This window comes from Pantherophis guttatus, chromosome 3, assembly GCF_059756535.1.
Source record: "Pantherophis guttatus breed Tessera chromosome 3, ASM5975653v1, whole genome shotgun sequence".
Lineage (NCBI taxonomy): Eukaryota > Metazoa > Chordata > Lepidosauria > Squamata > Colubridae > Pantherophis > Pantherophis guttatus.
The window spans coordinates 17803697-17818273 of NC_142065.1; the positions used below are offsets into that span (position 1 = coordinate 17803697).

The 14577-nt window shown below is 40.6% G+C and overlaps 1 long non-coding RNA gene across 1 annotated transcript; it reads left to right on the forward strand.

Moving 5' to 3' along the window:
- Positions 1 to 1642: 1642 nt before the first annotated feature.
- On the forward strand, positions 1643 to 10526 carry LOC148114507 (uncharacterized). The gene is made up of 3 exons (XR_015733633.1): positions 1643 to 1857; positions 3283 to 3359; positions 10482 to 10526. It is a non-coding gene; the product is annotated as an uncharacterized LOC148114507 (long non-coding RNA).
- Positions 10527 to 14577: the final 4051 nt, after the last annotated feature.

Below are 14577 nucleotides of genomic sequence, written 5' to 3' on the forward strand. Positions count from 1 at the left end.
ATGGAAGTCACTTGATGACCTTGAGGCCAAGCTCACTCCTAATGCATGTTATGCTCTATGAATAACTAGCTGATAAACAAAACCCTCTCATTGCATCATGCTTTGGTAGCTTCACAGTAAGAGCTAGACCAGTGCAGTGAAATAGCAGGCAGAACCTGCAGCCATGTTGGGCAAATGTCAAGAACATTAATATATTCTTTCCAAGGAACAATTTAGGACTCTTCAACTGTCTTTAAAGATATATTAAATAAGCTCCTGGTGAACAAACAATGCCAGGACACTTTGAGATACCACCAACATGATGATGTTATTTAGTGGCAGAATGGACCTTCAGCACATGATAAATGTATGTTAAATATGTAGCATATACGGCAGGGGTGGATTCAGCCAGTTTGGGTGAAGCGGATGCTAATTTTACATCTGGTTCGCTGAACCGGTAGCTGCAAGGACTGGCTGGCTCCACCCACCCTGCTCTGCCCCTCCCAGGAATCTCCACGCGGCTTGTTTTGGATGCCAGGTAAGTGCAGTGCCCGCACGGAGGCTCTGGGAGGGTGAAAAATGGGCCTCCTGGAAGTTCCGGAAGTCCGAAAACGGGCCTGTTTCCGGCCTCTGGAGGGCCTCCAGAGCCTGGGGGAGGCCGTTTTCACCCTCTCGGAGGCTCGAAAAAAGTCTCCGGAGCGAAAATGCCCCCATGCCATGGTGCAGGAAGCCAAGTAGGCAATGACCACCATGGCCACGCCCACCCAGCGACGGGGCAGAGAACCGGTTGCTAAAATTTTTGAATCCCATCCCTGATATACAGCTCTCATTCTGTTGTTGTTGTTGTTTTTACTCAGAAATAAATATGCCTCCTGCCTGATATGGATCAAAACTAGATGATGCAAAAGGAGATGATGTGCATTATTACATACTGACCCACTAAAATCTCATCCATGGAAAGTTACTCAATTTAGTTTTCTGCATAGAAGGCAGTAGCATTGATCATTGCCCGTTACCTTCATGAATATTCTTTCACCAACACCTCTCATCTCCATTTCAATATTATCCATCTTCTTCCTCTTCAAATGTGGATTGGAAGCAGTTGTAGCGTAGGAAGCTGCCTTTTCATTCATGCTATTAGACTATATATACAAAGCAGTGGTGAAATGTAAAATTTGTTACTACCGGTTTTGTGGGCGTGGCTTGGTGGGGGGGGTAATGTGACTGGGTGGGCGTGGCCAACTTTAAAAAAAAACTTTTAAAAGCATTTTTTCTACAACTTCTTCGGCAGAAGAGGTTGTAAAAAAATTCTTTTAAAAGCCTCTGAGGATTGTACGGCTCAGTTGGGATCGTCAGAGGCTTTTAAAAGCATTTTTTTCCCTACAACCTCTTCGGCTGAAGAAAAAAATGCTTTTAAAAGCCTCTGACGATCAGGCAATTCAGCTGGGATCGTCAGAGGTTTTTTTTTTTACTTTTAAAATCATTTTTTCGGCTGAAGAGGTTGTAGAAAAATGCTTTTTAAAGTTAAAAAAACAGCCTCTGATGATGGCACGGCTCAGCTGGGCATGGGGGTGGGGTGGGGCAGGGATTTTTGCTACCGGTTCTCCGAACCACTTGCCACCATCACTATCGGATCGGGCGATCCGTTCCGAACTGGGAGCATTTCACCCCTGATACAAAGGTGTATGAGTGTGCATTTCATATTTGTTATTCTACTTTGTGGTTTGACTTGTGTTATTTTTGTTACAGCATACAGGTAGTCCTCAATTTACAACAGTTGAATTTTCATCAGCCCCAATGAGCATCTCAATTGTTTCTCACTGCTTGTCAACTGGAAGGTGTGTGGACTTCCACTCCCAGAATTCCCCAGCCAGACAGGTACTTCAGTAGATGTGAAAGTCACTTGTTCACTCCATGTGCTGTAAAATCTAGTCACAGATCACCTTAGATAGGTGAAGTTGCTACATGAACGTTTGGATGACCATGTGGAGGTTAGGAACCGGGATCAGCCTCCAGGCATGATGTTGTCTTCTGGTTTCTGCCTTTACAAACCCCAGAATTTCATTGACTAAACTGGAAGCGTATTTGTGCCAGAAAATTAGGCAATTAAAAATAATGCAAAACTAAGCATGTATTTTGCCATAGAACAGCTATGAGACAAGTGTCTCCAGCTCTTTGTTTATCAGATAAATAAAAGTAGAAAGAAGGAGGGTTTTGGGAAAAAAAATATATTTCATCATACTTTTTGGCTGTCAGAGAGATCCAGTCTGACTACTGTATTTTTCCACTATAGAAATTAGCACTATACATTACTGGCATGTTAAGAAACTTTGAACTGTTTAAGAAAATCTCTGCCAAATCTGGAGCAGAGCATGTGGCAAAAAATAAGAGTGGAACCTCTTGAATTCTTGATCGGAGTAATGGAAAGGGTTATTTCAACCGGGGATATACAGGTAGTCCTTGACTTACGACCACAATTGAGCCTAAAAATTCTGTTGTTAAGTGAGATATGTGTTAAGTGAATTTTTGCCCCATTTTATGACCTTTCTTGCCACAGTTGTTAAGTGAACCCAGGGGTGAAATCCAGCAGGTTCTGACAGGTTCTGGAGAACCGGTAGCAGAAATTTTGAGCAGTTCAGAGAACCGGAAAATACACCTCTGGCTGGCCCCAGAGCGGGGTGGGAATGGAGATTTTGCAATATCCTTCCCCTGCCACGCCCACCAAGCCACGCCCACCAAGCCACTCCCACAGAACCGGTAGTAAAAAAATTTGGATTTCACCACTGAGTGAACCCCTGCAGTTGTTAAGTTAGCAACAGGGTTGTTGAGGGCATCTGTCTTCCCCATTGACTCTGCTTGTCAGAAGGTCACAAAACTGTCATAAATACGAGTCAGTTGCCAAGCATCTGATTTTGATCACATGATTACGGGGATGCCACAACAGTCATAAATGTGAAAAAACATCCCTAAGTTGCTTTTTTCAATACCGTTGTAACTCTGAACAGTCACTAAATGAACTTTTGTAAGTCAAGGACTACCTGTACAACTAAATTCTCCTTGGTGCACGCACACACATACACACACACACTTCAAACATTGCCTATGGCTTCGCATCCCATTCAGAAGTGATTTCTTTTTATTTATTTTACTGTTCCTTGAGACCTAGTTGGCCTTACCAGGTAGCCTAGACAGGAAACACAGCCAATCCTGTAATTGCAGGAATTTGAGATACTGTGCGATGAAAGCAGGAGTCATTATCTTTAATGCCTCCTAAGTTACACACTTGGCATTATTTTTGAACAGGCGTGCCATTAACAAATGAAACAAGAAAGCTTCTCACTGTCACCGACACTTGCTGAATTGCTTGTTCACTGACCAAGGTAGGTAGAAGAGAATAACTTTATTGTCACTTGGAATGTACGCTAATCGGCACACATTAAAATGAAATTACGTTGCATACAGCTCTCAAAGGGTCTCCACTTCTAACATAAACATAAACATGACAAGATAAATACATACATTCATACATGCATACCAGGCGTGGGTTCTACTTATCTTTACTACCGGTTCACAGCGGGGCCATGCATGTGCTCTTCTGCGCATGCGCAGAAGTGTTTTGATGATGTCGGGGTCAGTGGGCGGGGTCTCCCTCCGGCTTTACTATCGGTTCTATAGAACCGGTGCGAACCGGGGACAACCCACCACTGATGCATACATACATACCAGGGGTGGTATTCACTTACTTTCCTTACCAGTTTGCAAATGTGAGTACGGGCTCTTTGCTCACATGCGCCCTGTCCACACATGCACCCGGTCTTCCGCGCATGTGCTTTGCTGGCATGTGCACCTTCTGCGCCTTCTGCGCATGCCCCCGGCTTCAAAAATGTGCCGAAATAGGATGGCATAGAGCCAGGGAGGGTGAGCAGGCCGACCCTTGATTTCCGCTACCGGTTCGAGTGAACTGGTCCGAACCAGCTGAATATCAACTCTGATACATACATACATACATACTTATATACATACATACAACATTATGCATATACCCACATATATTATATGACACGGAGAAACAACACAGTCTAGTTTGGATGTATACATGTACACGGCGAGAGAAATGAATCTTGTGAGTTTACCAGACAGAAGGCATAGGGAACAAAGCTGTTACAGAATCTGGTAGTCCTGCTAGACATACTTCGAAACCTCCTCCCAGAGGGGAGCAATAGAAACAGACTGTAAAGTAGGTGTGTGGGATCTCTAACAATGCTTTGAGCTCTAAGCACATAGCACTTATAAGCAGTATCCTGAATGATAGGAAGTGAGCTTCCTTCCTATCTTCTTGGTTGTCCTTACCACTCTCTGAATGGACTTTCTATCTGTGTTGTGTTTCACTATGGCACAGAGAGTTCTAGATGTGCCAGACCTACAGGGAGTCCTGGACTTACGAAATCAACTGAGCCCAAAATTTCTGTTGCCAAGTGAGACATTTGTTAAATGAACTTTGCTCCATTTTACAATCTTTCTTGCCATTGTTGATAAATGAATCGCTGCAGTCGTTAAAGTCAGTAACCATGGTTGTAATGTGAATCGGGCTTCCCCATTAACTTTGCTTGTCAGAAGGGCACAAAAAGGGGGATCACATGACCCTGGGATGCTGCAACCATCATAAATATGAGCCAGTTGCCAAGCGTCTGAATTTTGATCACATGACCACGGGGATGCTGCAATGGTCGTAAATGTGAAAAACAGTCATACGTCACTTTTTTCAGTACCATTGCAACTTCAAATGGTCACTAAACGAACTGTTGTAAGTCAAGGACTACCTGTATTTGGCAGTGGCTATCATAGCTGGAATGCTGCAGGATACTATTTATTTAGTTATTTGATTTTATCCACAACAAGAATCCTCTGAGGTGGGTTGGCCTGAGAGCGTGAGTGGCTCAGGGTCAATCAGCTGACTTTCATGCCTAAGGCAGGACTAGAACTCAGAGTTTCCTAATTCCTAGGCCAGCATCTTTAACCACTAGACAAAACTGGTGGTCAGTACCACCTGAGATAAAAGTAAATGTTTCCCCTGTCCAGTCATGGGTGACTCTAGGGAGTCAGTGCTCCTTTCCGTTTCTTAGCAGAGGGAGCCCATGTTGTCTGGATTTCCGTGGTCATATGAGCAGCACGACTATATGCCAAAGGCACACAGAACCAGTGGTGGGTTTCTATCGGTTTGCCCCGGTTCAGGTGAACTGGTAGTGGCGGTGGTGGGAGGCTCCGCCCACCTGCCTGGATGTCATCACGGATGCTCTATGCATGTGCAGAAGTGCCGCATGCACACAAAGCAAGCGCACACGTATGCATGCTCACAGTTCCGAACCGGTAGCAAAGGTAAGTGGAACCCACTACTGCACAGAATGCTGTTATCTTCCCACCGATGTGGTACCTATTTATCTACTCGCATTTGCATGCTTTCAAACTGCTAGAAGACAGGAGCTGGGGCAAGTAATGGGAACTCATCTCATTGCACAGTGCTTGAGTCTTGAATCTGGGCTGTCAGCTTTCCGGGCTGACAAGATCAGTGTCTTTAACCACTGAGCCATCGCACCCACTACTACCCCAAGTAGTACTTCAAAACAACAACAACAGCAACAACAAATGTTACCAATTGGTAGATTTGGTTTGGCTTTTTTGCCTGCCTGAAGCATGAAAATACCACTGGGTACCACCTTCCTGCCAGTCAGGAAGAGCAAAACAAATTTTCATGAAACTTTCAGAAAAGAACAATACAAGTATAGTCTGAAAATATCTCAGACTTTACTTCTCTTACACTTTTGTTCAGTTGAGGTGTAGTGTAACGCTGCAAAATGTAGTACCACCTAAAAAATTCTCTCCTGCGCTACCAGTGAAGGTTTGCAACAAGCAAATAGAACTGTTTTAATAACAACAAAAGTAATAATGTTGTTGCCTTTCATGTCAGTTTTGGTCTGTTAGTTACTTGATGATGGCAAGTCCCATAAATTGCATCAACTGCCATACTGTACTTGTCAGTCACTGGTGCCTGGGGGTGGATAATACTAACTTTCACAACCCTCAAAAGTAATTAAACATAATCAAGAAAAAATGCAGGGGGGGATCTGCTCTTCCTTGCATTCCAAACTCCACCTACAATAAGCACACCTCAAGGAAATGGTTAATTTCTACTTAACCCTTTTTATGGATAATTCTAAAGGTGGCCATATTTTAATTGAGCATTGGGCCCCATTTAACAAGATGCAATTCAGTGGTGAAAAAAGTTAGGTCCTGCATTTAGGCAGAAAAAACTAAATGCATTGGGACAAAATGTGTTGTACCTGGTTCAACAGTAGTAACTGTGAGAGAGATCTAGATGTGCTAGTGGACGACCACTTATGAGCCAGCAATTCTTTAATTCTTCTTTATTCTTTATTGGCCAAGTGTGATTGGACACACAAGGAATTTGTCTTTGGTGCATAAGCTCTCAGTGTACATAAAAAATGCATTCATCATGAATCATAAGATACAACACTTAGTGATAGTCATAGGATACTAAATAAGCAATCAAAATCATACTAGGAAACTAAATAAAACAATATAAATTGTAAAGATACAAGCAACATAGTCATAAGTAGAAGGAGATAGGTAATAGGAAGGATGAGAAGAATAATAGGAATACAGTCTTAGTAAATAGTTTGACAGTATTGTGGGAATTAGTTGCTTAGCAGAGTGATGGCATGCACGAAAAAACTGTCCTTGTGTCTAGTAGTTCTGGTGTGCAGTGTTCTATAACATCGTTTTGAGGGTAGAAGCTTCCAAAAAAGCCAATGCAATCCTAGCCATCAAGATCACGGGAAGTGATAATGCCATTTTGTACTGCACAAGTGAGGCCCCACCTGGATTATTAAATCCAGTTCTGATCACTACAATACAAAAAAGATGCTGAGATCCTAGAAGAAGTTCAGAGAAGAGCAACAAAGATGATAAAAGGTTTGGAGACTAAATTGTACACTGAACAATTGGAGGAGCTAGATACTGTATGTCTAGCCAATCAAAAGTAGGACTAGGGGGCTAACTGTCTTCCAATACTTGAGGGCCTGTCACAGAGAAGAGGGGATCAACTTATTCTCCAAAGCACCAGAGGACAGGATGAGAAGTAATGGGTGGCAGCTTGTTAAAGAGAGATCCAATTTAGAAGCCAGGAGAATTTTTCTGGCATTGAGAGCAGTGGTGGGATTCAAATTTTTTTACTACCGGTTCTGTGGGTGTGGCTTGGTGGGCATGGCAGGGGAAGAATACTGTAAAATCTCCATTCCCTCCCCACTCCAGGGGAAGGTTAGTGAAAAATCCCCATTTCCTCCCTATCAGCTGGGACTTGGGAGGCAGAGAATAGATGGGGGCAGGGCCAGTCAGAGATGGTATTTACTGATTCTCTGAACTACTCAAAATTTCCGCTACCGATTCTCTGAAACCTTTCCCAAGCCCTCCCCACTTCTGTGGACTGAGACATCTTTTAAATGCTGGCTGTCCCATCAGCATGCATTTAAATGTCCCATTTGGGTAGCACAGTGAGCACTTGCTATAAAGTAGCTAAAAGTTGGGCATGACTCAGAGGTGGTATTCAGCAGATTCTGACCAGTTCTGGAGAACGGGTAGTGGAAATTTTGTATAGTTCGGAGAACTGGTAAATACCACCTCTGACTGGCTCCGCCCGCATCTATTCTCTGCCTCATGAGTCCTAGCTAATCAGGAGGAAATGGGGATTTTTCAGTAACCTTCTCCTGGAGTGGGGAGGGAATGGAGATTTTACAGTATCCTTCCCCTGCCACGCCCACCAAGCCATGCCATGCCCACAGAACCAGTAGTAAAAAATTTTGAATCCCACCACTGACATGACCGAATGATTAAAACTTCTACTCTCCCATTAGCAGCTCTCCCCCCTGTCCCTCAAGTGGAAATTTCCACTTTCCATTCCACTTTCAACTTATTAAGAGAAAGAGGAAGATAATGAGAAAGGGAAAGAGAGTCTATGGGAGGGTTTGCCCATACTCATCCTAACCCAGTTTCCATGTCTTGCCTGTTTATCAGAGTTTAAAAGTCAGCCGTTAAAAACAGTATTGTGGACAGGCCAGAAGGTTAAGCAGATGTATAAATGAATATCTGGCTGGTGTTGCTATTTAATTGGTTTTTTTTTCCTGCTTAACACAGAGAGTTAAATGATCCATTTGGTCCTTTCCTAGTCCATAATTCTATGATTCTATTGTTCTAAGACCACTTACCATTGCTCTAAAAAGGCTTAAAAGTAATAATGAATGGATTAACATAAATTAGTGAGAACAGTAGAATTCAACAGGAGATACACAATCTGTTAACTAGGGGGCATGGCCTAAAATTTCATAGATTGAATCCAATGGCTGCAAACCTATATCTGATTGGTGTTAACAGTCCTCATATCCTTTTCATGTAGGGTGTCATTTAATTTCATGTTACAAACATAATCTGGGCTCCACATAGCAAGAAAACGCATTTATAGGGCTGCCGTGGAGCTTTGATGGTGACCTACATCTGACCTTCCAAAATGATCCACAATCTAGCCTTTATTTCAAAAGAATGAGATGTAGCCTCGAGGAAAGCCAAGCTGTGATGTCTTCTCAAAAGACTGCAGGCAAGGGATGGTGTGTGTGTGTGTGTGTGTGTAAGATGGGATTCCACATGGCCACAACAACTTGAGCATCAACAGAGTATTGAGTTAAAGTGACCTTTGGACGGCTGATGTAAACAAACCATGATATCCCCTTGCAAACTCTTTTCTTGGGGGGTGGGAGCAGGGGGGGGGTGTTTGTCACATGAGATTCTGTGGGGAACGATAAGTCCTCTAAGAAATAAGCCAGTCAGTCTGTTCAGTTGGTTCTTAAGCAAAGGAGATGAAGTTAATAAGTCTGGAGAGAATAAGGGAAGAAATAATATATGCCTGATATTTAGGGGTTGTAAGGAAGCAAGATACAAACATAACCCTCAGTTTTGGGAAGAAGAAATTGGCTGCAGTGTTCAATCCTGAAGCTTCTATCTGAAAATTTTCTACTGATGGTGTCTTGGTTTCCTATGGGATGCATGTGTTTTTAAAAATATTGTCATTTTAATTGACTGAGCAGATGACAACACCTAACTGACCTTGGCTGATCTTAGAAGCTAATCATTTACTTTCTTTCTTACTTATTTTTATTTATTTATTTATTTATTTATTTCATCAAGCAAGTATTAGATAACAGATATAAGTATAAACATGATTATGAATGCATGAAATGGATACGAATAAAAGGAAACATTAGGACAGGGACGGTAGGCACACCGGTGTGCTTATGCACGCCCCTTAAAGACCTCTTAGGAATGGGGTGAGCTCAACAGTAGACAGTCTAAGGGTAAAGTTTTAGGGATTTGGGGAAGAAACCACAAAGTTAGGTAGTGCATTTCAGGCATTGACCACTCTGTTGCTGAAGTCATATTTTCTGCAATCGAGTTTGGAGCAATTTACCTTAAGTTTGTATCTATTGTGTGCTTGTGTATTGTTGTGGTTGAAGCCGAAGTATTCATTGACAGGTAGGACATTGTAGCAGATAATTTTATGTACTACGCTTAGGTCAGACCGAAGGCGGTGTAGTTCTAAGTTGTCTAAGGCCAAAATTTCAAGTCTGGTGGCATAAGCTTTTGTTCAATGCTTGGAGGGAGATATTGGCTAGACTGGACAGTTGAAAAAAATCCTTGAAGAAAGCAAACCCATTTCGTAACACTGCCAAAAATCCTTCATGGATGGAGTGATTAGGAGATGACTAGAAGATGCCTTTAACTATTTGTCATTATTGAAGTATTCATAAAGCCTAAAAGCACAATTTTGGCAGAGAGAAAGAGAGACAGCTTTATTTCTTTTTGATCTTTAAATATTTAAAATTGTACGGGTACACTCAATTCATCAGTTCTATAAGACGTATCCAGAGAATATTTGCCAATACATTTTCAATTGTTAAACAGTTTGGTTGTCTAAAGGTGAGTTACTGCTCAATGAGCTTTGCACCTGAGTTGCAAAATAAACTAGGATCTCCATTGTCCTGTTCAACATTCATAGAAATGCTGAATTACAGCTTCCTGTGTCTATTGGCTGGGGACAATATCAGTTGGAATCCAATCCGCTCAGTAGAACCACAAGTTTTCCATCTCAAATTGAGTTTTAATTTAGGAAACTTGTGTAGCTTGCCAGCATATTTCAAGTACTATCTTCCTAGAATGGATGAATCAAAATGTTGCATGTTGTGGAAATCACGTGGACTATTACTAGGATATATAAATACTCAGAAAAAAAGCATTGTAGAGACATTGTAGAGTCCCGGAAAAAAAAACTGTGGAGGGTTGCTTTTAAAAACAAGTCCCATTTTATTTTATTACACAAGCACTTTCTATAATTCTTACTCTATAATTTACCTCATGTAATTTTTAAATATGCCCCGCAGACAGAGTTGAATACTTCAGCTTCCCAAGGGAAAACAACAACAAAAAAGGAAAATCCAGAATATCTATTGAAGGGGTAATTATTTTAATTTAGCATTAAATTTAATGTAATGGGTGCAACTCTGGTCCAAATGAAGTCTGCATTCCAGCCTACTTCAGAAAGATTACTATTATTAGTTCTTCTCCTCCAAATACTACTCAAATGACTCTTAATTTCCATACAACTTTCTTACAACACTGAGCAATCTCAGTGGAGATTGGGACTGAGATATGCAAATGTTTTAAGAAACATTTGCAAAAGACTACATTCTGTTACAAATAATACTTCAATTATGGAACAGAAATTCACAGAATGAAGCAGAATAAGACACGCTTCTAAATTCTTATAAATTAAACTGTATTAGAGTTTTTCTTGATAGCAAAAATTGTGAAGTGTAGGGTTTTTTTAAAAAATTTTTTTTTGACATGTTAAAAGTTTGAATAATTCAACGAAATGCCTCAATATTAAAATCAAGTGAGCTCATTATTTATGGACTGATTTCAACCTTGCAACTGGGTTGCATCTCATGAAAATATTTTAAACCTTGATTTAACCTGCTAAAACTCAAATTTTGATTGCAGACTTGACATAAACCTCTGGAAAACTCTGACTTATGTGCGCATACATGCATTCTCCAATGTATGCATTCTCCCCTTTATGAGAAGTAGACTAATTCATTTTATTTTCCTCTGCAATTATAAATTACAACTGCATCTATATTTAGAAGAAACGGTAGACAGACAGATAGATATAAATCTATAGACAAGCATATCTAGAATTAAATAAATCTTCATGATTCCTGATTTCTTGTTTAGTATACCCAATGAAATAGCCCAGCACGCCAGATTATTGGGGAGAGGGGAAAAATAATCTCTGTTTTGGGCATCGTCTGCTTGGCAGCACACTGGGGAGGGGAGAATATTCACTCAGCACAGGTCCAATCAAATGCATCCCAATTAAATGTGAGCATTGAGCACCTCCCCGAATGTACCTTGCATCTGTCTAACTTGGGTGTGAGGCATAGAAAGTGACTCAAGCCCTGTCAAATTGAATGTGACCTTCAATCTGCCACTCCTGAGGTGAAAGATGGAGGCGACTAAATTACTTGGTTCCTGGTGAATGCAAACTGTTGGAGCTGACCTGCCGTCAGTCTCGCAGGCTACCATCCAGAGTGGCTCCCTACAGTTTTAGCCAACGTAGAGATGAATGCAATAAAAGAGAGGCTCTATTCAGGAGAGCTTCTGCATGTAAAAGAGGCGACCATTAGATCATGGTCATTATTCCATTGACATCACACAGGAACACAGTGGGACATGAAAGCCTAATCAAACACTTCTCTTCACCCACGCCTTCGCTGCTAATGAGGCACATTGGGTTCCTTTGTGTTCTTCATTTACTCATGGCCAATGGGCCCGCCTGCCAACAACAGCTCAATGCAACAGACAGGCTGTCCCTTTCAGAACCATTTATTCCTTCCTTGACCTTTGACCCCCGGGGTTATGACATCAGAAGCCCTGATTTGTGATCATTTTTATTGGCAGCCATTCAATGCTTGTTTCCTGTGTCTTAACTCTCTCTCCCTACTCCCTTCCTCTCCCTAAACTTATTGGTTCTAAGAGGCATCTGCCCCAAAGACTATAAAGTAAGCCAAAGCGTTAAACAAAGGAGCTTCTGATCTTACTTTGGAGGAAAGGGGTCTGGGGGGGTGGGGGGGAAGGCCCCGCTGCTACTATTTTTGCCCACAATTAAGAGACAGTTGTTATGTAGGTGCAGAAATGCTCAAACATTTATCCCCTTCAGAGCGAGATGCCCGACCACTTTATAAAGTTGCCATGAAAAGAAGAAAAAGTTTTATCTCGCTTTTGAAAATGTCATTGACAATAATTTTTTTTTGAAAAACACTGGAATCTGGGCCCAACATTCTGTTTCAGTCTTTGTTGGAGGGATTAGAGAAGGCTGGGCTGAGATCATCAAATGCTAATTTGAGCCTAATTTTTTCCTCTTTAGCTTGCTTTGCTGCTCAGTTTGAAAAGAAGGCAGAGCTGATGATTTAAGAATTCTGCTTTTCGGCATTCAAAACGCAACCCACGTAACTTAGGAAGAGCCACTGGAAATCCTGAAACTGGGTATCAGGGCTACTTCTGCATTCTTTATTTCAAAGAAATGTTTGAAATGGAGAACGTCTATCTCCTGAAGAGATTCTCAAAACACGTGTGTGTTTTTTTAGGACACCGTTTATTATAGGGGGCTCAGATGGCTGTTCAACAAAGAGCTTATTATTTACAGCTGGATTTATTTTATCTTAAATTCAGCAAACTGGGTCCCTCCAAGATGAAAGGCAATAGGAAGCTACATACATAAAATCATGTATTTTTTTTTATTATTTTTTTTAAAGGTAGGGTTTCAGGGCACTCATACAGAATTTAACATTTAAAAACAGCACTTTGGGATTCATCTTTCATTATTTCAAAAGCGGACTGCAAGATCTCTGAAACAAATTTTCTACTGTAATCGCTTACATTTTAAAATTTCTTAGCGATTGGCCTCAGCGAAATAAAGAATGCATTTGTAAAGAAACACTATGTAAAAACAAAAACAAAAACAAAAAAGAGGACAGATAATGATCGCCTGAAGTGATTAAGGGTTAAATACTATTTCTACTGAAGCAGTTGTTACAAAAGTGGGGATGACAACTAATTATATGGCTTTCTTTGAAGAGCTGATTTCAACATTCTAGGAAACAACTGTATCATCTCGTCACCAGTACAGCTTTGTGTTGACAGAAATAGGGTAGTATAAAAATGTTATCAATCAATAAAAATAAATCTAAACTAGTCTCAGTGGAGCTATTTATTGGCTCTGAATGACTCCTCTAACACGGGTTGTAAAAAATAGGTGGATGTGAATCAAGATTGCATTGGCTAATCCAGGTGTCAACATGTTTATAATTCCTTGTAATTAATTAATTTACTGGAAAAGCTTCTGTCCCACCCGTTTCTCCTATTGAAACTCAAGGCGGCACACGAAGCAAAAATATTTCAAGCAACTCTCAAAACACAAAATAGAATTAAGTTTTAAAACAAACTTTTTTAAAAAAAGAAGAAAAAAGAATGCTATATATATATTTTAAAGAAACAGGTTATTAACTTTTCACCCAGTTCCTTTTTGAAAAATTATATTTTGATGCATTATTGAAAACCATGCCAATCCTGCCGGATTTCTTGCTTACCAAAATATTTCATAGAGAGACATAACTATTGAAAAGTTTGTAGTTTTTATGGATATCGCTTCAAGAATATGGAATATGTAACTCAAGGGAGGGGTAAAAGTAAAGAGGTTCTAAAGCATCAATAAATCTCATGGTTAACACTAGTGGTTTAAGTTCCAAAGTGTCAGCCATTGCAATTCAGCTTGGGGTAACATGGTAAAAATGCCATCAAGCTGATCTGATTTCTGTAAAAAAAGTATTTTCTATGTGGCAGGTTCTTCCTTCATCTCACAGTCTATATTTAGCAAGAAACGGAAGATAAATTTCTAATGTACAGAGCCAATATGTATGCCTTGAACACCTCATGTCTCATAAATGGAATGCTCTCTTCCAATTTGCACAGCTGTAGTACATCTGTAGGAAGCTACAACTTGTCAGATGGACAGCCAGATAAATTCGATCACTCAGTAAATAATTTCTCTACAATTCTCTAAAACATTCTAGAAAATGTATATGTATCTCAGAAACACTGCTTACTGAGATTTGCTTTATTTCCATTTTCACATTTGAAACAGCTATAAACAGGATTTTTTTAAAAAAGATGCTGGAGGGTTATTATCAATACCCAAAGATCTCATTCGGAAGGTTAGTTGAAAGTACGCTCCAGTTGAAAAGAGAAAAAAACCATGGGGAGACCTTTAAGGAATATAAAAAAGCTTAGAATGTAATATGAAACAAAAGTTGTGTAAGTTGATCCAAGAAGATGCCATTTCCTCAGCCACATATTTCAGACGATGTTGGCACACCTGCCTGAAACCTCTGATTTATTACTTCAAAAGCTAAGGAGAAT